The sequence below is a fragment of the Natrix helvetica genome, assembly GCF_964273705.1.
Source record: "Natrix helvetica genome assembly, chromosome: 1".
Classification (NCBI taxonomy): domain Eukaryota; kingdom Metazoa; phylum Chordata; class Lepidosauria; order Squamata; family Natricidae; genus Natrix; species Natrix helvetica.
This window is the reverse complement of record NC_138548.1, coordinates 180,663,853-180,688,121: the sequence shown is the minus strand read 5'-3', so window position 1 is coordinate 180,688,121 and position 24,269 is coordinate 180,663,853. Positions and strand designations below refer to the sequence as shown.

Genomic DNA, 24,269 nt, shown 5'->3' with positions numbered 1-24,269 from the left:
AGGAGCAGCAGGATGGACAGTGATGTGCAAATTGGTTCTCTGAAGAGAAGCACTTGCTGTGGCACTATGGCTGCCACCACCTTATGTTCCCTAGAAAGATTATGATCCGGGCCAGAGACATTTTGGAGAATTTCAATTGCAAGGGCTAAAGTCCCAGAACCCGTTGCTTCTCTTTAGAGAGTCAAGCCAACATGTGTTTAATTAAAAGGAAGTCAGACTATCATGCTGCGTTCTGCTTTCTGTTAACCAAACTGCGCCATCACTGAGGGTATGTATCTATCTCTTTGTTGCCAATATTTTTTTCTCTCTCTTTCAAACAGAAATGAAAAACCAAACATGGGAACTTCTACAAGCTGCCACTTTATGCATTTTCAGCTTGCCAGGCAGCTGAGTCACTCCCAAAGAATCCTTGCTGGGGCTGACAATTGTCTGTCAAATTCCTACTTTGCCTTAGCTGCATTTAACCATTTTTAAAAATTTAAAGTGCCAGATTGTAAAGTATTCTCTTTCTTTCGCCATTGGCTTCTTATTGCAATCAATACAGTCTTATAATCTTCATTTATACATGCATTCCTTCATGCATTCCTACACATAGGCAAAATATAATATTTATCTACTAAAACATTCAGGAGTCAACGTTAAAATACACCCTATATTTTACCTATATTTTTATAAGCGCTGAATCTTAGCACTACTGTAGTGTTCCTGAACCTCTATGGCCATGATGGCGAACCTATGGCACGTGTGCCACAGGTGGCACGTGGAGCCATTTGTCAGGGCACGCGAGGCGTTGTCCTGTCAGCTGGCCAGTGCGCATGTGCGCACTGGCCAGCTGACTTCGGCCTTCTTTTGAAGCCATTTTTCGCCTTAGAGAGGCTTCAGTGAAGCCTCCAAAGCATGAAAAACCAGCCCTACAGGCAAACCGGAAATTCAGGAATGGTGGCTTCCGGTTTGTCCGTACGGCCAATTTTCAACATCCGGAGCCTTCAGGCTTCCCTGAAGGTTCCAGAGGTCGAAAATTGGCCGTACAGACAAACCGGAAATCACCATTCCTGAACTTCCGGGTTCCCTGTAGGTCCGGTTTTTGCCCTCCAGAGGCTTCAGGAAGCTCCTGAGGCCTCCGGAGAGCCTCCGGGGCCAGGGAGGCAGCTTTTGCCCTCCCCAGGCTCTTAGAAAGCCTCTGGAGCCTGGGGAAGGCAAAAAAACTGTGGCAAAAGCCAGGGGGGTTGTGTCTGATTGCACGCATGCATGCATGCTGGGGTGTGTGTGCGCATAGCATTATGGGTGTGGCAAGCCAGCGCACGACCCCCCGTGCTCCCCAGCACGACAGCCAAAAAAGGTTTGCCATCACTACTCTATGGCATACACATGCAAACCAGTAGTGGCAATGGGACAGCATTTTAAACTATGCATTTCAGGAGTGCAGTGCAGAGTAATACATGGCTGTCCAAAATACTGGATTTGGAACATTGCCATGCCCGTATATTTGTTAAGCCTGCCAAAGAGCATTTGCAATGAAAAACATAATTGGAAAGAATCACAGGTGATCTTTCTTTATGGTGTTGATACAGCATAATTAAAATTTATCTGGCTTATTTAATCACTGAAAGAAATGCTATGTTGGCAAATATGCAGGGGAAAAAACTTTGTATGTGGTTAATCAAAACACGATTAAGACAATGAGACTGGAGACACATATGATTCTAATCCACAGAAACACTTGAAAGACATGAATAATTTTAAAAGAGAAAGGATTATAAATTTAATTGCAAATTTATTATTACAAGACAAAATACATAATAGAAGCAAACCGTATTTAGAATTTCTGAAATAAACACAGTAAAGATCTTGCTTATGAATACTTATAACAAATATCCCTCTGGGTTTTTATTCATTTCACACATCATACTAAGTTACATTTAAACTACATCTTATTGAAGGAACCACTGTTTGCTTCTTTGTGTATTTGCCAACATATTTATTTCCTTCAATGATTAAATGACACTATGTGTTAATATGATGTGTGAATCAGGTTTTTTCAAGAATTTCTGTCCTGTCCAGAAACCTTGCTTCATTACATAATCAGACAGAACTGCTGAAAAACAGGTACTTTAAAAATATGCTTGTATGAGAAAAATGAGTTTGCAACTGAAGCACAAGAAATGACAGAAAGCTATCAAAGGGAAGCTTCTATGTAAAAGGATACATACATACATACATACATACATACATACACACACACACACACACACACACACACACACACACACACACTTGGGAGATAGGTTGTAATACTTTTCTTTAACTGATTTATGGGATTACATGTCATAAATTTTTAAACAGATTGATGAAATGATTACCCTAGGGATAATACTAAAGGTTTTCATTTGTGATCAATAGAAACTGCCTGATGATTTCAGCTGCTATTGTCCAACGGAATTATATCCTGCATACTGTATTTACTTCTGCATATATGTTCTGCTTTCACTTTTTATTTTTATTTTATATATCAGAGATTATGTGCCATCTAATCAGAGATGGACATAAATAATGAAAAAATAGTTTTGTTTTCATCATATATATATTGGTGTGATATCCTATCATCCATCCATCATCTATCTATCTATCTATCTATCTATCTATCTATCTATCAATCATCCATCCATCCATCCATCCATCCATCCATCCATCCATCCAGTATATAGCTAACTCACACACGCTTTTATATATGCATGTGCATAAATAGATAATGTTTTACACATACAGATACACACACACAAATTCTATTAGCAGCAATAGACATGTTTTACTCAAAGTTATATAAATACTGCTCTAAAATAATTTTTGGCTTTAGGAACTAATTACTAAATCCTTCCAAATCTTTTGCTTGATCTAATTTATTTTCTATTCATCTGAACAGCTGGCATATTTCTGTCTCCCTTAAAACAGGAAGACGTAAGTGCCAAATACAACAATTTTCTTTATCACAAGCATATATGAAAAATGAAATCACTGTAGCAAAAAGCATTCACTTTCCACCTCATTAAAAGGCAATGGATGCAATGGTGGAACTAATAGATAAACTAAGTCAACAAAGAAAATGCAGAGACAGACAGAGGGTTAGGGTAGATGTAAAAAATTACCCAAACTGGTTGCTTGGCAGCAGTTAATACGTAAATGAAATCTGATGTGTGTTCATCATTACATTTGACTGAGTCCAAAAGAATGCTTCCAAAACAAATTATCCTGGCAGACATTTTTGTATTGCTGTGAATCAAGCAAAACTAATCATAGGACACAATCTAGAAATCTGTAAGAGAATTCAAAGCATTCTTCACTTAGCTCTACATTTTTTGGAAGTGGACAATAGAAAGCTGGACTTGTCAGTTGTAGTCCTGCAAATCATTCTAGCTGGGGTCCAAAAACAAGTTAACTTAGTTAAAAACTTTTTTCTTTGCAAGCCTTTTAAAATCTTTGTTGTCTTAACCCTGTTTGATAATTTTTAACCCCAGTTGTCTTATTTCTGCTTCCAATTTTTACTAGTAGGTTTCATTAGATCTTTATCAAACTGACGTTTTATTTATTCATATTTTACTTTGCAATTTAATTTTATAGCTTCATTGTAAGCATGTGTTAGAAATCAGTAAGCATTATGCTGGTTTTTGTTTTAAAATAACAGGATTATGCCTTCAGTGAAAAATTTCCTTTTCTAGGAAACCATTAGATTTGAAAATCACTAATTCAGTCTATCAATATTCTACAAAATAAAATATATTACCAGAATTGTAAGACAGATCTAATTATACAAATGTTTATTCACACAATATACTATGTCATCTCTCTCCCTCTCATAAAATCTTAACAGCTGTATAATAGTTGAGTAATCTTTAATTGTGAATTGACTCTAAAATCTTATAGAACTTGTAACTGACCTATCCTACTGAAGCAGCGACCACATTTCACAATATGACACAATAGAGAAAAAGATGACACAAAGTCCACCATTGCTCATTTTCTGACACTGCACTGATTACAGGATGCCATTATCGAGTTTTTTAATGTCAGCATTCATGTCAGGCCATATTAACTGATGTATCACCATCCTTCCTTTGTTTGGCACACATAAAGCACGCAAATTCCCAAATCTATTTGACTCTCCAAAATTTGTGGCAAAAAGAAGCGTGTAGATTTTTTTTCAGAATGCCAACCAGAATATTTTTAGCTATTTTCTGAATAATTAGAGTTATGAAAAAAACATATATTCAAAAGCATTTCACACCTGTAAGTAGAAGAAAGTGGACCTTTAAAGGATGATGATTTATTTTCAATGGGATCTGTCAACCTTTTTAGATTAGCCTACAAATTGAAAATATGGTGGAAGCCATGACCCATTTTGGAGGCTGTCAGGGTTCAGATGGAGAAAAACAGGTTCAGACTAAAGCCAAATAAAGTGGAATGGTCGTTGATGAGTATGAATGATTTCAAGACTCCTCCAGGAACAGAACCCAGAACCCAGAGTCCTCCTGGAATCATGGCTGTGGCCATGAGAGCTTTTGCACAGCTTCAGTTGCTGCACCAGTTCTGCAGCCCTACCTGGAACCGGAAGAAGTGAAGATGGTCAATCATATTGTTTGTCAGCCTGTGTGTGATGCATCTGGCCTGTGGGCTGCCATTTTGACACCCCTGTTGTAGAAGCATGCATAATCATAAACTCACTTAACAAATGTCTCAATTAGCAACAAATGTGGGGCCCAATTGCAGTTGTTGAGGACTACCTATATTGCAGTGCATAGTATAAAATACATAAAATTTGCATACGTGTATGTGAATTTGCATAAGCAGCATAAATGTCATTGCACTGTATTGTACAATAACATAGAGCTTTATTCTCCATATCCTCATCAGGTCTCTCAAATTTTTCAGTGTCAATCGGAAGGATTGAAGTTAATGCTATTTAATAATGCAGTGGAAAGTTACAATGTAAATGTACTGCAATTGACAAGGTGATTCCTTTAGAGGAACTTGGCAGAACTCAATCACAATCTGGGTCTACATGCAGTAACAGAAAGCATCTATTAGAAATTGAAAGCTAGCATGCATTTTCAAATATGTCATTTTACTAAATGGCATGTATCAAAAGGCTATTTTAAGGTTGTTTATATCGCACAAAGAACAACCCACAAAATTATAGGCATTGCAATGCAAAGTGTGGACACAGCAGTGGTTTTCCACTAAAATGTTTTGCATTAAAACTTCAGATTGGATATCTGTGGTCTATCTCTAACATTCGCAGGATTTCAAAAAATAGCTTCAATGTTCTCAGTTTTACATTGATTTTTCTAATGGTATGTTGGACAGCAGATTTCGAATCACCAAAAATATTTACACTATGCTTTAAAATATTGCTTTATTTTTTAAAATGTGTGACAAATGACTTAAGATGTTTCTCCTGATCTATCTTTTATTTATTGTTTCTGAAGTGTCATGGCAACCTGTTGTATGGGGTTGCAGATATTTTGAACTAAACAAAGTATTTATTATTCCATGCTTACTATCAAATAACAGTTTTGTGAGATTAGCACAAAACTAATCTTCAAAGCTCCACTGATCAAAGCTCCAGTTTTTAAAATGTGTGCTTATTGACTTATTATATTTTTAGGACTATAAGATGCAATCCCCCCAAAAGTGGGTGGAAATGTCTGTGCATCTTACAGAGCAAATATTGTGACAGGAGGGAGGGTGGTTGCTGTGGCGCCGATCAGCTCTTCTAGGCGACGGGCATCGCCGCTGCCTATTGCCACTGACCGCCGCTGCCCATCTGCAGTGATTGTCAGCAAATAGGCAGTGGCAGTGGTGAACGGGTGGTGGCAGTGGCAAATGGGCTGTGGCAGCAGCGAATGGGCCATGGTGGTGGCAAACGGGCTGCAGAAAATGGGCCGCAGCGGCAGGGAACAGATTACGGCAGCAGCGAATGGGCAGCGGTGGCAGCAAATGGGTGGCAGAGGCAGATTGTTTTCCTCCTCTAAAGCTAATGTGCGATTATAGTCCAGAGCATTTTATAATCCAAAAAATACAGTATTTGATACAACTGGAAATTACTGGCATGAAATTTATGTGTTTCTGTGTATGTTTGTTGTATCTTTTTATTGGAGTCACAAATTAAAGGAAACAATATGATGCCAATAAAAAAAAGAAATTTCCATGTTTGTCCATAGATATCTTCTACTATATAATTTTACGATATGACTTACCTTTTTAAAAGATTTCCCACCATCCTCTCCACTTTCTAGCAAGATGTCTTCTAATTCATTCTATCTGCTTTCATGGAAGACTATCATAAATTGACTGCCAAAATCCATACAATCACTAGACAGCAGCAATTCTGCGAGCCTTACTTCATCTGCTATTTTGTGGGGTGTTAACTTGGAGGCAGTATGATGGCATGCAAGTGGGAGGCTGATGTAGCTAGCCTTCAAGCAGTGTGTGAATTGGTGAGGTAGAATGGCTTGGGTGAAAAGAAAATGCACAAGGCAAAATGAGTGGCTGAGCCCTGAAGAAATCTTCCAGAGTCTTTGTCCTTTTTCTTGGTGGGTCCCTCCCTATTGCAACACTCCATCTCTTCAAAAATGAAGATGCTTACTACTTTTGTAGGTAAATGGGGAAAAAGAAGGAAGATCTAATCTCTAATTGGGAAATCTTTTTTCTTTTAATTATGCCAACAATAGCACAGTATAACCAGGGTATTCCTTAGTACAGTTAATTAAATATTTGCTTCTAGAAAGCAATTTTATTATTTTTTCAGTAAAACCCCTTCTATCCTGTCATTAGGGACAAAGAAAACCACTTCTGTGTGAACTGCATAAATTACTTCACCACTATGGACATCTATGGCTGGCATAAAAGTGATTAATTTCATTTCTCTAATGAAGTAGTACAATTATCCAGTTTATACTTAATGTGATCAATGAGAGTTGGAGTACCAAATACTTTCTTTTTAAATACTATCAGGAGTCTTTAGGATTGTTGGCTCTGTCTTTAAATATTTAATTTAAAGTTTCTGAACTGAGGCAGTCAAGGTAGTTCTGTTACATTTTCATTCAATTAAGTTTGCCTATGTTTTAATGCACTGATCCTCAAACTACGGCACATGGACCAGATTCAGCCCGCCAATGCAAAGTATCCAGCCCGAGGAGTGGTGGGATTCACCCCCTCACCTGCCCCTCAGTGAGCATCCACTCCAGCTGCACTTCTGGTTAGTTATTTCACCGGTTGAGCTGCACTTCTGATCATTCCGCTGCTGCCAAAGGTAAGGCCAAAGGGTGAGGGCCAGCTGACTGTGGGGTGAGTTCGCCAATGCAGCCACGTGATCCAGGCCTGGTGGGTAAATAGGGGAGGGGCTGCTGCTGGTTTGAAAAGTAGCTCTGCTGCCAGCTTGTAATGTACTGCTTAAAAAGTCTTTAAAAATCCTTTAAAAACAGCCTTTCAGGATGTTTTTCACAGCCATATGATCCAGGGCCGGTGAGTGAGTAGGGGAGGGGAAAATGCAGCAAGGACAAAAGCAAAATGTACTGTTAAATTGGCCACGCCCACTCAGTCACATGACCACCTAGCCATGCCCACCCAGCTGGTCCAGGCCCCCAACAGTCTGAGGGACCGTGAATTGGCCCGCCTGTTTAAAAAGTTTGAGGACCCCTGTTTTAATGGAACAACTATCTGCTTTTCTATCAACAATTCCTTCATGTTTATTAAATACATATATCTATATACACATCGAGGCCAGATTATTCATTTTATACTCTCCTTGGAAAACCTGAAGACCGAGGAATCAATTGCTGATCTAACAATTCCCAAACTGGACTATGCAAAAAGCAGGAAGAAGAGAGAACTCAACATGCAGGCAACTTGCAGATTATGTTATGGGCACAGAGTCTAAGCCAAGCACGTATAAATCTCTGCATAAGTGCATCTGAAAGCATGAATCAAACTGGGCTAGAATGTATTAGACGTCTTGGATTATGTTGAAAGAGTCTGTCTGAAATAAAGACCTATCAGCCTTTTATTGTCAGCAATGAGTTTCATTGCTTCTTTGTGCTTTTCAGGAAACACCAAAAAATAGAATAGAATGAGAAATTCAAGGAAACTATTTCAAAGAAACAAACAAAAGTAAAAGCACAGGTAGTCTTTGACCTACGACCATAACAGAGCCCAACATTTCCACTGCTAAACAAGACAGTTACATCAGTTTTGCCCCATTTTACAACTTTTCTTGCCACAATTGTTAAGTGAATCACTGTAGTTGTTAAGTTAGTAATACAGTTGTTAAATGAATCCGGCTTCCCCATTGACTTTGCTTGTCAGAGGCCACAAAAGTTGATCACATGACCTGGGACACTGCAACCATCATAAAGGCAATTGCCAAGGGTCTGAATTTTGATCACATGACCACAGGGATGCTGCAATAGTCGTAAGTGTCAAAACGATCATGTCACTTTTTTCAGTGCCATTGTAACTTTAAACGGTCACTAAATGAATGGCTGTAAGTCGAGAAATATACTGCAAAGCAGTGTCCAGGCTTGCTTACTGAATTGAAAGCCTTTGGAAAAGTTTATTGTTTCCACTTAAATGTATATAGAGAATTAGATCTTTCATGTTCAAATTCTGGAGAAGGAAAACAAGGAGAACAAAAAGGAAAAACAAATTACAAGTGAGATTTGTTGAAGTTACTCATGACTATAGTAAAGGGGAGGGAATCATTTTATGCAAGCATCAGTTGACACAAAATCCTCCAAACTCATGATCCATCCTGTGAAATAATAATGTATGAATCAAAACAATAATTGCACAAAGATTATTTAGAATGTTAAACCATAACATTTTTTGATGTTTCTTAATCAGCTTGCCTGATAAATGTTAATGTCTCTAAAATTTTGGTAACATCATATGAAATTGATGTTATTATGCTAGAGAAGAAATACTCTATTCTGAGATATAGCAATACTTTTCTTCTTACGGGAATCCTCCAAAGAGTCTTTCTCTTTTTGATTTTTTTTAAAGTGGTCTGGTTGAAGAAAAGGAAGATGAATATCTAGAAATATATCCGTACAGTTTGTAATATGAAAAGTTTAATGTTCTATTCCAATCTATAACTGCAGGTAATTCTCTTCTTATGATGAGTTGTTTAATGACCATTTCAAAGTATGATAGCCTCAGAAAGGCCTGAAAAGCACTTGCAGTCATTGTAAAACATTGCACCCCTCCCCCATAATCACGTGATTATGATCTGGGTGCTCAGGAAAAAAATAAGATGTTTCATCCTCTTCATGTTTTCTTGGAATTCATGGGACTGTTTTCACTGAAAACAACTAACTTTCACAGAAATCTCCATGAATATATTTTAAGAGCCCAACCTATGCCCTTCTAAAATTAAAGTTGTACATATAACTGGCCATCTTTTTTCTGTTACTTTGAATATAAACACAATGTCCCTTTCAAACAGTAGTATCCTAATATTGTCAAGTTGTTTCTTTTAATTGCTGATTGCATAAGGGGAAAGCTCAAACATAGATATTGTATGTTCTCTCCGTTTGTCAACAAAAGCTACCATAATTTCAGGTATTTTCATTTTTCAGTATTCATTGCACAATCCAGACAGAAATAAGAACAATCTTAACAGCCCCAACCCAAGCATTTGAACTTGATAGGCTATGACTGTAACATATGAACATTGAACGTTGGGCGCTATCTAACAAAATGAAATTCAATGGTGAAAAAAGTAAGGTTCTACATTTAGGCAAGAAAAACAAAATGCACAGGTACAGTATAGGTGGTACCTTGCTCTATAGTAGTAACTGTGAGAGGGATCTTGGAATTCTAGCAGACAATCATTCAAATGTGAGCCAGCAATGTGCAGCAGCTGCCAAAAAAGCCAACACAGTTCTAGGTTGCATAAACAGAGGGATAGAATCAAGATCTATCTATGCATTCAGTTTTGGTCTCCACAATGTAAAAAAAATGTGGAGACTCTAGAAAGAGTGCAGAGAAGAGCAACAAAGATGGTTAGGGGATTGGAGGCTAAAACATATGAAGAACCGTTGCAGGAATTGGGTATGTCTAGTTTAATGAAAAGAAGGATTAGAGGAGACATGATAGCTGTATTCCAATATCTCAGGGGCTGCCACAAAGAAGAGGGAATCAAACTATTCTCCAAGGCACCTGAGGGTAGACAAAAAAGCAATGGGTGGAAACTAATCAAGGAGAGAAGCAACTTAGAACTGAGGAGAAATTTCCTGACAGTTGGAACAATTAATCAGTGGAACAACTTGCCTCTAGAAGTTGTGAATGCCCCAACACTGGAAGATTTTAAGAAGATGTTGGATAACCATTTGTCTGACGTGGTGTAGGGTTTCCTGCCTAAGCAGGGGGTTGGACTATAAGACCTCCAAGGTCCCTTCCAACTCTTTTATTCTATGTTTTATATTCGCAATCAAATTCTGAATTCCAAGTCCTAGAAAATATGGAATCTAAGAAGACAAAGAGTTCTAAATTATAAGTAACACTGATTTAATTTATGCCCTTTTTATCCTCAATCATAATCCCTTGGACATTTGTTAATTCTGAGAGATATGATACAAAAGGCACAAGAAAGTCTAAAAGGGTTAGCAGCGCTTTGAGTTCAGTTTGAAAAAAGCACTTTAAGGAGTTGTAGATAGATGCTACATTTCATCATTAAATACTCTGAAGCAAGTGCCATCAAGCCCTAATTCCTAATAAAGTAGTTTTACTACTTTACTACTACTCTTGGCAACAAGAGATATTATTCTGGGCTTATAGTGATTACAGTGAGAACTATGTATATTACGTAACTAACGCTAAAAAATCATCAAAGAATTTGTGCCTAATTTTGAGCCTGTCCCTATTTTAGGATTACTTTTATTTCAACTGGACTTTGAAGAATCAGGATAGGAAGAATAGTGGTGCGTTGGAGGCGCCTCTTGATAATACAATGGTCAGCCAAGAAAACAAACAAATGAATCATCAAACCTGATTTCTCACTTGAGCCACAACTGAGTAGGCTCAGATTATCCTACTTTGGATACCTTATGCAAAGACCTAGCTCTCTTGGAAAAGTGCTGGGATAGGTGAAAGGAAAAAGAAGAGGATGAAGAGAGCAAGATGGATAGAATCACAATGGCAATGGATGAACGGTTGGAGACCTGAAAGGTCAGATTAGGGATCGTGCAGATCGTGGTCATTAAGGATCGATATTCACTTGATGGCACATAATCAACCAATCAATCAAGTGAATCAATTTCTTTCAAAAAGTGCTAATAATGATCATCCTTACAACAAAAGTGCAGTGAATGCAATAATCTTTTAATAATGTTATTGCTAATATATTACAGAATTGACCTTATAAAACTCAACTGATGCACTATCTTGCTAAAGTTTTATATCTAACCTTGTAGCCTTAAAAAAAACACCAACCTTTTCTCAAACAAATACTTGCACTAAAACAGTAATATCCAACGAAAAAGTACTTTGGCATTTTTCTGTAATGATATTGTTTTCCAGTCAGTACCAGCTCAGAAACATGCGGAATACCACAATATTGTTAAGGGCTGTTATTTAACTTAGCATGCCATTTCAAGCAAAATACCATGTGGTTAAGAGATCAAAACATTCCATTGCGAATTCTTCCTTATAGCTGGTACTTCCTTTTCATATTGTATTTCTCTATAAATAAAGTATATCTTTTCATAACTTTGATGTACATCATCCAAGTATCTAACAATATCTTGATTTAAAGGGTGTCCTTTTCAAGATCAATGTAAAGATAAATCTCCTCATTCAACAAAATGGATGGGAATGAACAATTATTTTGCCACTTTTTCTCTGCACCACTAGACCAGCTTTGGGGGGAGGGGATTTCACTCACTTTTGTGAAATGAAATGGTGAAGGTTTTTTAGGCTGGAGCAACGGCATTCACTTTTTAGCTTTTCAAGTCTGCTGATATGAGGAAAATAATAGGACACCTTCCATTTTCTTCTGAGACTATAAGTGGTTGAGTGACACAGTGGTTGGAAAAATCTTGGAAAAGATGTTCAATTTGCCCCCACCCCACCCTCACCTTTGAAAAGAAGTAATAAATGGTTGGGAAATATTGTGACAATATTTATGGCCCACCAATTTTTGACTGTTAACATTGCTAATAGTATTGCACCAGTGTTGGGATCTGGGTATTGAAATAAATTTCCCTTTTACAATGGAAAAGATTTAATGGAAGAAAAACTTTTTGAAAATTAACACACAAACATCAGTCTAAGCCTGCCAATTTGATGTTGGCTGAACTTCTTGTGTTCTGAAACTGTACAGTAATTCAAAATGAAAATTGGATGAATGTTATTCTCCTGGTCATGCTATATTCTCTTCCCTCCTCTTATCAAACATACATACAATACCTTAATGAGCAACATTTTATAAGAAAGGTAAGCAAATGTGTTTAATTATACCATGTGCAAAACACCTATTTTGCATTTCTAATGTTGTATATAAAAGATGGTTTCAATTAACTTAATGAGGAGAAATTTTGTTCCATAAAGGAAAATTGTTATGCCAGCATGTCTGTGTTTATTTCCTTGTTTGAACCTCTAGTGGTTATTGGTTTTAAATATTGGGGTTTTGCCTTTGCCTTAAAATGTGATTATTCCTTTTCATCAAGATATACAGGTGAAACTCAAAAAAATTAGAATATTGTGCAAAAGTTCATTTATTTCAGTAATGCAACTTAAAAGGTGAAACTAATATATGAGATAGACTCATTACATGCAAAGCAAGATAGTTGAAGCCGTGATTTGTCATAATTGTGATGATTATGGCTTACAGCTCATGAAAATCCAAAACCCACAATCTCAAAAATTAGAATATTGTGAAAAGGTGCAATGTTCTAGGCTCAAAGTGTCCCACTCTAATCAGCTAATTAAGCTATAACACCTGCAAAGGGTTCCTGAGCCTTTAAATGGTCTCTCAGTCTGGTTCAGTAGGAATCACAATCATGGGAAAGACTGCTGACCTGACAATTGTGCAGAAAACCATCATTGACACCCTCCATAAGGAGGGAAAGCCTCAAAAGGTAATTGCAAAAGAAGATGGATGTTCCCAAAGTGCTGTATCAAAGCACATTAATAGCAAGTTATGTGGAAGGGAAAAGTGTGGAAGAAAAAGGTGCACAAGCAGCAGGGATGACCGCAGCCTGGAGAGGATTGTCAGGAAAAGGCCATTCAAAAGTGTTAGGGATTTTCACAAGGAGTGGACTGAGGCTGGAGTCAGTGCATCAAGAGCCACCACACACGGACGGATCCTGGACATAGGCTTCAAATGTTGTATTCCTCTTGTCAAGCCACTCCTGAACAACAAACAATGTCAGAAGCGTCTTACCTGGGCTAAAGAAAAACAGACCTGGTTTGTTGCTCAGTGGTCCAAAGTCCTCTTTTCTAATGAGAGAACTTTTGCATCTCATTTGGAAACCAAGGACCCAGAGTACGGAGGAAGAATGGAGAGGCACACACTGCAAGATGCTTGAAGTCCAGTGTGAAGTTTCCACAATCTGTGTTGATTTGGGGAGCCATGTCATCTGCTGGTGTTGGTCCACTGTGCTTCATTAAGTCCAGGGTCAACGCAGCCATCTATAAGGAGATTTTTGAGCATTTCATGCTTCTTTCCGCAGACGAGCTTTATGGGGATGCCGACTTCATTTTCCAGCAGGACTTGACACCTGCCCACACTGCCAAAAGCAGAAGAGCTGAAGGCTGCTATTGAAACATCCTGGTCTTCCATAACACCTCAGCAGTACCACACACTGATAGCTTCCATGCTACGCTGCATTGAGGCAGTAATTGCTGCAAAAGGGGCCCAAACCAAGTACTGAGTACATATGCTTATACTTTTCAGAGGTCCGATATTGTTCTATGTACAATCCTTGTTTTATTGATTGTATCTAATATTCTAATTTTCTGAGATTATGGATTTGGGGTTTTCATGAGCTGTAAGCCATAATCATCACAATCATGACAAATCACAGCTTGAACTCTTTTGCTTTGCATGTAATGAGTCTATCTCATATATTAGTTTCACCTTTTAAGTTGCATTACTGAAATAAATGAACTTTTGCACAATATTCTAATTTTTTGAGTTTCACCTGTATTAGCCTCATCAACTCATCAAGCTTAATTAAGACTGTAAATCAATACAAATCTTGCCTGTTTCACTTTCTATATTAATTTGGCAATATTTTGCTGTCTTCACTCCATTTGATACCTACACGTGGCCAAAATGCACTTACATAGGCAGTTACATATGATTTTAAAACAGCATGTTATGCTTCTATGTTACTATCTGCACTGATTGCCATTTTGTTTCCAGGTACAAGTCAAAGCCCCTGGGGCTTCAAATAAACAAATAAATAAATAATTGATTTAATTTATTATTAAATTAAATAATATTAAAAAATATTTTAATTGCAAATAATATTAAAATTTAATTATCCCAAAGGTGCTTTTTCAAGAGGCAATTGGACTTTCTTGTTTTTCTTTGAAGTCATTTCACTTCTCATTCAAAAAGCTTCTTTGGCTCTGAGGTGGCAATAGGCTATGGCCATGATGGCAAACCTATGGCACGCATGCCACAGGCGGCACACGGAGCCATTTGTCAGGGCACACGAGGCTCAAGCCTCCAAAGCGTGAAAAACCAGCCCTACGGGCAAACTGGAAATTAAAGAATGGTGGCTTCTGCTTTGTCCGTAGGGGCGATTTTCCACGTCCGGAGCCTTCAGGGGCCTTCAGGAGGCTTCCCTGAAGGCTCCGGAGGGCAAAAACCACCCCATGAGCAAACTAGAAGTGACTTCCAGTTTGTCCGTAGGTCTGTTTTTTGCCCTTCGGAGCCTTCAGGGAAGCCTCCTGAAGGCTCCAGAGGGCATCCGGGGGGGCTGCCTTTGCCCTCCCCAGGCTCTAAGAAAGCCTCTGGAGCCTGGGAAAGGTGAAAAAACCGTGGCAAAAGCTGGAGGTGGTGTTGCTGATTGCACACATGCACGCAGACTGGGGGAAGTGCATTCATAGCATTATGGGTGTGGCACACCAGCGCACGACCCCCCTGTGCTCCCCACGTTTTTGGCACGGCAGTCAAAAAAGGTTTGCCATCACTGGGTTATGGCAAACCTTGAAGCCTGAAACAGCTTATGATGGGAGGCACATACTGAAATTGAAAGTGAAACTTGCTGTTTGCTGAGGCAAATTGCTGGGAGGCAGATTTTTTTTCCTTGTGCTAATCAGGCTGTTTGTTGAAAGGAGGTAAGTCAATAGCTATAAATGCCTATAGAATGTTCAAATTATTAGACTTATTTTTTAAAGACTGCTTTATTATTTTTCTAATCAACTTAACAAAATGAAGAAGCTTTTTAAAATAAATGCTTCATCTGAAGAGGTCCAGTGCTACTGTATCATCTTTTAAATAGCAGAGAATAACGTATACTTCCAGAAAGCCACATCAGTTTTAACAGCGTCTGTACAAGTATAGTCTGAAATGTAACAGTGTCCTGTTGTCTAATTAGACCCCGACTTAGTCATGTTTGGAGTAGATCTATTTAAATAATTGGGAATAGTTAGTGTGACTACATTTAAGAAAACCTTCTGGCATTAACATACTGCCATAATGTACATTTCTCCAATTCTTTGCTATTTCTATGGGTCAGGCACACATGCACAGAAATACACCACAGTGTGTATTGTCTGTATTGTTTGCTGTTTGTTGCAAGGAGACAAATTGCTGGGAGGCAGAGCCAGATTTTTTCCCCTTGTTTTCCTTTCCAAAAGCTAGGTGTGTCTTATACTTCAGAGCATCTTATACTCTGAAAAACACGGTATTCAATAGCTAATACAAGTCCCACCTTAGCCATGAAAGCCATCTGGGTAACTTTGGTCCAGTCACTCTCTCAGTCCAACCCAACTCACAGCTGTGGGGAAAATAGGAGGAAAGAGTATTGGATATGTTGGCTGCCTTGAGTTATTTATACAAATAATAAAGGAGGTATATAAACAAACAAATTAACATTTGTGGTTCAGTCTTATGGTGAAATACTCAAGAAAGCAACAGAAAACACCAGACCATAAAGACCTGGTAAGTTCTGTTTTACAGTTATATATGCTTTTGATGCAGATTCCTTAAAGCTGAAATGGAAAAGGTGGATCTCCCGCTTTGCTTCATTTCTTTTTAAATATAGCAGCCAGCAGTTAGTGTCTGAGGGCCAAGCTTCCTACAAGGAGTTTAGTATATTTGGATATGTGGTTTTTGGTTTGGCTCTTTTCTGATGTAGCAATGCTGCTTTTTTGTTACCACAAAATAAAACTGCATAGTTACTTAAGTAAATGCTGTGTCTGGAACCCCATTCTTTTCAGTGGTGATTTTACCTAATAACGAAGAAGTCAGCCCTAGTTGTGATTAAATATTAATTACAGGATATTTTAAGCCATGATACCCTTAAATATTTTCAAATTATTCAGGTACCTTTAAATATCTTGGGGGAAATACATGTTTTCCCAAAGATATAATGGGCATTTTCCTATTACCACCCTTTTTACCCCCCAAGTCCTCAAAAGAATATTGAAAGTGATCTGTGGTATTCATAATTTCTGTAGACTTGTAAACAGGATGGAAATCACTGCAGCAACCAAACTACTACTACAGATCCTCCACCAACAAAACTCTCTCATCTCCTTTTTGCACAACACAGGACAAAAGGAAAAAAGCAATAGGTTAGTTTTGCTCACTAGTTGTTTCCATACTAAAAATGGGGGAACAAAAAACAAAGCATTTCTAACTTTCACCATCTATTGTGATTTTTTTGGTACAGTTATTGAAGGAGAACTACCAAGCCCTGAAAGTATCATTTTCTTTAGTTCAGGAATTACAAGATGTGAAATAAGAGGTCTCTAAGGGATAAAAGCAGCAGCATTATCTTTACAAATCCCAAGCAACTAAACCCTAAGTAGCTCCTAATGCAGTTGACCAATTTGAAAAAAATAAGCTCAGCTCTACAATATAACTATATTGATATCATGGGAACACAGAAGTCTAGAGCTGCTTTCAAGTGTGGTTTCAAGAACAGAATTCTTATGTGGAAGAATGCAATGCTTAATATACTTCTATAATGCCAGAAAACCAACAAAGATGGGATTTCTCAAGGCTCAAATTCAACGTAACTTAAAGAAAGCACTTCCTAATGGTTTATATTAATTATAAATATTCTTGACAGAGAATATTCTTTTTTACAGAATAATCAACAGAAAATTACAGCAAACACTGCACCATTGTCTATCATTCTGGGGGGAAATGCATACTTTTGGAGTCTTTCAAACACAAATTCTATTCTAAGATTTTATCTCATTTTTGGCTTTTGGCATATTTTCATATGTTGTTTCTGTTTTGTTTTCACTTTACAATCCCTTACAACCCATTTGAAGGAAACTTGTTATGCCAGTTTCAAAATACTAATCATTTTTCACACTCCTGGAGCTGCCACAGCTCTAGGTGTAACAAAAGTGCCCTTGCCTCATTCCACACAAAACAAGACAAATTATTTGCCAGCAAATCCCCCCCCTCCATGTTTTTAATACATGGGTACATTTTTCTGCTGTGACAATACAAACTTTTCTGTTACGATGTCTCTGCTAGCTACAATGTTGGAATGATAAAATGGCAGTATTTTTACAATTGCATTATTTGCACAATTGTACTAACTTGATTTCTAGAGCTTCTAGGGATATGACTGAGAAAGAATGAATTAACAGCTCACTTAAACCAGAGGAGCTGGGAAATGAGACCGAGGCAACAGAACCCTTCATGCTATTTCCACAAGCAGGGAAAATCAACCTTTAATCAGTTGTGTCAGGAAACTGATAAAAAGAATTAAGAACATGATCACTTAGTACAGTGGTTCTTAACCTGTGGTCCACAGACCCCTGAAGGGCCATGATGTCATCACAGAGCATCCATAAAGACTTGAAGAAATGTAATGATTTAAATTTTGAGTTAAGTCTTGGGGGTCCATGGCCATGCTCCATGGCCACAAAAGGTATTAAAGGGGGTCCATTGTGGAGAAAAGGTTGAGAAGGTTGCTTCTATCCCTTCCTTAGTGAAAGCTGCATTGAAGATTGATGATGGACAAAGAAAGTAGGATGCATGACAAAACAAGAGCAGAACCACAAGTCCCAACATTGTCAAAAAAGAAACAAGCAAGAAAGCCTTACTCGGTTTTAGTTATACTGGAAGGAAGCCAGAACATGTTCTGATTTAATTCTTCCAACAACTCAAAGAGATTAGAATAGGCAGGTCTGAACAAGGAGTGGAAGAAGAGCCCATAGTCCATTATGGACAAATTTAAGGACATTTACAATGAAACATGCTAAGGAAAAGCCCATTTCAGTCTATAAATATAAATTATATAGCATAGACACAGAGTAGATTTATATACATATATTCATTCAAAATAATTCTGGACTCTTACAATGTATTCCCATAGCTAAGGTTACCTATATGGAGCTTGGAAACTTCAACTGAAGATTGTCAATAGATTGCCAATAGGTTTAGCTACAGGGAGCATGTAATTCCCTGCTTTAAAATTTTTAACTGATGAAAAATCTGGTTCGAGTTCAATTCAAGTACTTGTTATAATCTGGAAAGGCTGTTGAGAAGACTACCTTCTCCCTTAGCAGCCTGCCCTGATATTCATATCTTCGACAGAGGATGCAATTCAAGAGATGGCCTTCTCATTAAGGCTTTTAAGCATCTTAGCAAATATATATATATATATATATATATATATATATATATATATATATATATATATTCAGACTAATAAAAAGTATTCTTCAAGTAGGCTCTAGCTGATCAAGTTACAAATGTTTTTTCTAGTCCCCCCCCCCTAGCATGCGTTCTAATGACGTTTTAGTTGTATTTTTAATGTTATGATTTAACATTATTGGTTGACTGCCATAACCACCATCTGTTAGTGGAGAAACAGGATATAACTCAAATAAATCTCGTATATTACCATCCATTGCTTAATGGAATTAACTGAACAATTCTAAGTAATCTGGGATCTTATTTGGACTGGTGGAAGGCATAGACCGCCTTACATAAATATCCACTGAAAAAGTAGATTCTCTGTATTCAACCTAACATATTTAACAATCAGCAAATTGAAAATTCAGCAAATCTCCTGAATTAGGAGATTTTGTAAAAATATCACTTTTTGCCTTCATTATGTTTCTAGATTCAGGGTCAGGGAAACACTGTTCAGAATTAGGGCTAGATTACGATTCCTCACTAAATGTTTCTATAATATTAGTAAGGCAGGACATATATTAGGAAGTATCCAGTCATTGGGAATAAGTCTGTTATTTTAATTCATGTCTTTTTACATTTGACAGTTTTATTTGTTTTGATTTATTATTTATTCCATTGCACTCTCCATAATACTTCAGAGCTGTATGTGTATAATTAACTTCTCAAGCAACCCAATTCTTGCTTCTGACACTACATTTTTTCCTTCTCCAAAACTCTGTTATTTCTCATTCCCAAATAAATAATTAAAAGATCTTGCAGATTATGAAGTTGCCATCCAGATGTGGCTCTCTTCTAAAGCATGATGAAAAGCCCCAAACACTGCAAAACTCAAAAGTTTAAATTAGAGGCTATCTTTCTTTTTGTCAAAGATTAAAGACTCATAGCATTACTTATCTCTCTATCAACATTTTTGGATGTGCATTTGTATATTAAATAAAGTTCTATGAGAATACATATAACGGTCTCATTTTTGTATCCTGTAGTGAGTAGAGCAAAAAATAATAATATCTAAATATGATATCTATGCATTTTGAAAGTATGGAATAAAAGCAATCCCCCTGTTGCTCTCAGTAAATAGTTAATGAATCTCAAAGGTATGACAGTAAAGAATGTAATATAAAGGACAAGGCATGGGAACAGCTCCCGAAACCATAGTTTAAAAAAGCCAAAATCTTGCTTGAAATCAGGGAGACCATTCATTCACCATTCCATTTGCCTTTTAACTTCAGCACAATTCATAATTTTGAGCAGCTCCACTCAAAAAATATAAGGCAACCTTTCCTGAAAAATATTGCAGCTTTGCTGCCCTGATACCTGATTGCAGTTTTTAAAAGTTGCCCAATCACTTAATATAACTACTTTTTCAAGCCATGTCAAATCAGATATTCCACAATGCCATTCAATAGTAATATACATACTTTAGAAAGTACCTTATTGGTGGGGAAAATACAAGAATATAGATGTCTCCTCAGATTCCTGCTTGCAGAACATTAATACTGTGCAGCGCTGTAGTGTAAAACGAGCCTCGGAAACAAAATAGGGTTAACAGTTCCTGCCTAGTTAGTTAATAAGCAAACACTCTATCGCTGGGCTTCCCACACACACTCTGATGGGATCCAAGAATGTCTCTAGCCATCACGCCCCTTTAGTGCTTTTCAGGATTCACTGTGCCATTTCCTCAAAACTGCAACGTTGCGATCACCCCGGCTCTTGAAAGAATACAAGAGATTAACAGCGCAGAGACTCTGTGCGTGTGTGTGTATGTGTGTGTGTGTGTGTGTGTGTGTGAGAGAGATGGCAGTATGTTGCGTGAATAAACATTTGTGTAATTAGATGTGTCTTACAATTTTGGTAATATATTTTATTTTGTAGAATATTAATAAACTGAATATTAATTAAACTTCCCGTTCAACAATACAACCAGATTGTGTTCTCTTCCTTCACCCCGCTCCTCCCAACGCCACCCACTTAATTGCAATTCGTTTCGACCAAGACAACCAGAGCTGCTCAAAGAAATCTGGTGGGCTCGGCAGGGCTAACCCGCGATCGCTTCCCTCCACCAGCTCCTCCGGGGTCTCCGATCCGTTTCGCCGAAAAGCAGCATTCATTTGGCACCATTTACCTTGGGGGGGGGGCAGCAAAGCAGAAAGGCGCCCAGATCGGGGCGCTCGCCACGGTGTCTCACCTGGCGCTCAGCCAATGGTCTGGTGGTCCCGCCTTGAGCGAAGCGGCCCGGGGCAAGGAGAAACTGGTCTCCTACGAGCAGCAACAGGACAGCGAAAAGCGAGTTGCGAAGTAGCGGGGAGATACCAAAGAGGCGGCGTTTCCCTTTATTTTCGTTTCCCCGTAGCAGCTCAACGCTGGCTGGAGCGCGCCGTCCTTTCCGTTCAGTTGGGCTTCTACAGCGATTCAATTCCCTCGGCTCGTCACTCAAGCTCAGATGAACCCTCCTCAGTCACTCCCATCTCACAGGGTTTCCCCCTCCCTTCCTTAGTCTATATACTTACACAAACACATACCCTCCCCTCAATATAGAAAAGAGGGGGGAGGGAGAAGAGGGGGAGCCTCACTTCCCCTTCAAATGCATTCTCTCAATTGCCCCACCCCGTTATGAAATGACCTCTCACTCGCCGCAGACCCTTTTCCCTTTGCATGCCAAAATGCGAAGCACGGCTTCCTACAGTATCGCATTTTTGTACGTTGCTGCCCGCCGCTTGGATCTCGGCACAAGCGAGCGAGTCTGTTCGTGCATGTGCGCGAGGGCGCGCGTGTAATAACGACAGTTCAGTGGGACACAGCCAACATATTTTCTAGCTGAGGCATTTTGGACGGGTTAAAAAAAAAGCAACGAAGAATTTCTCACAGCCGGGCGTGTCTAATCCGTCTCTTTTTCTTCTTCTTTTAACAGGACAGGAGATTAAACCGTTTTGGAGCAGTTTTTCCTGGGTCAGATATGATGCATCTCGGGGTTGTGCTGTTTACTTTTCTCCTCAAATATTCGGGAATTATGAGACTTGTTTTTCAGACGCTTGGGACATGTTAACTGCTATTTATGAGCCAACCCAGCTTTTTTTAAAAAAAACTTGTAAAAAGATGTGGTAGTCCTCATGGTAAAATTCCTTAGAAGATAAATAATAAACTTGTGGCAAAAACAAACAATGAAAGGGAATTCTGCAGTACAGTCATGTTCACGGGAAAGATCAATTTGTTTTCAGAAGGGCCAGATTATTTCCTTAAACAACAGAATTACCAAACTACCCTAAAATTCGGATCTGCATCCTTATTCATTAAAGGAATGTATGGCCTCAGCTACACAGTCTGTAGTGATAGTTCATTTAGGTAAATAAATCAGTATTGGTTTTCACCTTGTAGGGGAGATGGGCAGCATAAAATTTTAATAAATAAACCCACTTTTCTGAGTGTACTTAAGGCAAAAAAAATTATTTGAAGATTGGTTTAAAAATGACATTAAACAAGCAGTACTACTCCACTTTACTCACAGTTAAATGTTCTCAGGTGCCATAATACCCAGATTTTAGAGAGAAAGTTTTGGTTGCACCTAATATCTCATGTTATAGGCCTGCATACCAATTCAGTGGGATTTTCTCCCATGTAAATGTGTAGTGAACTGCATTCTTGGAACAGTGCTCTGGTAATGTTATGATAGTTTAAAACCACATTATTGATTCTTCGTTGTTTGACCACCAAACTTGCATTTTTAGTTTATTAAAATCTGTGATAGTTTTGCTATTACTTAGAAGATAATAGATTCTAATCTGATTATTGTTTTTTTATACATTCAAATATGTTTTGCGTTTGCTGTCTCCTGAATATTATTTCTAACTATTCTGCACATAGGGGCAGTCAGAATTAATATTTTGAAACATTTGAATGTTTTACATTTACATATTTTAATACACTCTTATTTTGATTCTAAATTATTTTTTAATTACAGAGCTTCAGGATGCGTTTTGTGTTAGGCGGTTTAGTGAACATTTGGGGAATCAGTGGAGACACTTCTGGAACACAACTGCCATTCCAAAACCAGCTGGGAAAAATAAAATTTACAAAAGACTTGGACAGTAGTGTTCAAACATTTGAAGTATAAGATAAAAGCCTTAAAAAGCATTAAAATTATTTTGCATGTCAGAAGTGTAGAGAAAAATAATGGAAAGAGAGCAAAGAATAAAATTAATCCATCTGTTTAGTTCATGTTTAAACTATATGCATTCAGCCAAAAGTCAGTCATTTTATTTTTCCATTTCAGAGTGCATAAGAACTTAAATATGCTCATATAATATGTGTTGCTCCATTAGGAAAAGTACTTGTTGAATTATAGCAATATATTGTCCAGGAGTTTACATACCACTAATATAATTTAAAATGCTTAAGTTATATGTTGAAATTTTCCATCTTCAGGCATACTTCCATAATTGGATATTTTAATAATTTGAGCTCAATAAGTCTGAGGTAGTCTTTTCTTTGCTGCCAGGAAAGTCCAAATATAGGAAGATACCAAAGCCTCATAAAATAGTAACATTTGCTCTCTCTTTTTGAATCACACTTAAAACTTATACTTAATTGCAGATAATAGTATCTCAGTCAAAACAATTGTGGTAGAGAAGAAATCTGAACTGAAGGAATAGAAAACACGACTCCCTTTTGTACTGGTAATTTTGCAATTCAAAATCTTATATTTTATATCTGGTCATGAACGCTTCTGATCACGACCAAATCAGGTTCTGACCAAAAAAGTCACCTTTTTGTGTGTGGACGATTTCCCTTTCTGCGCCATTTTTTTGGGTAAGTGCCAAATTTCCAAAATTAGGTTCGTGTCATGAACAAATCAGTTTGCGACCAAAATTATAGAATTAATTATGGTTGTGACCAGAAGTTCTACTGTATATTAAAACTTTCTCACCTGGTAATGTTGCATTTGAAATTAGTCCCTCAGGCCTTTTTTTCTTACAAATTTTAGATCTGCCTAATACCATAAGAAAAAAAAGAATTTGGGAGAAAATTTTCAGTGCATGAGCAGCTGTAGGGAGTATGTGGGGCTCAGGACCCACCATTTTGATCAAAATGATAAAAGCAATGTTACAACATTGTGTTGCATCCTCTGGCCCTTTTGACCATCATGTGTGTATGAAAGGGGCAGAATACAGGATATTACAGGATTGTTTGGCTACTGTATCAGCTACTGTATGGAAATTGTTAGATTTGAAAAAAGATTGGAGAACTGGTCTAGTGTACCTGCCAAGAAAGGCCCATGTGAATTACTATTGCATCTATGATTTAAAAAATTATATGAATCTCCTCCTCCTGCACCAAATTTGCTTTTGACTCCAGCTTTCCATATCTGTCCTTGATCATA

The 24,269-nt window shown here is 37.8% G+C and overlaps 1 protein-coding gene across 3 annotated transcripts in view; it reads right to left on the bottom strand.

Moving 5' to 3' along the window:
- SPATS2L (spermatogenesis associated serine rich 2 like) overlaps positions 1-21,596 on the bottom strand; it is a 52,633-nt gene extending 31,037 nt beyond the window's left edge. Inside the window, exon 1 of one of the 3 annotated variants that reach the window (XM_081951322.1) lies at positions 21,081-21,596. The gene's annotated coding sequence lies outside the window, so the exon portion shown is untranslated. The remainder of the gene's footprint in view (positions 1-21,080) is intronic. The other 2 variants (XM_081951323.1, XM_081951324.1) reach the window with 2 other exon arrangements.
- Between the last annotated feature and the right edge of the window lie 2,673 nt (positions 21,597-24,269).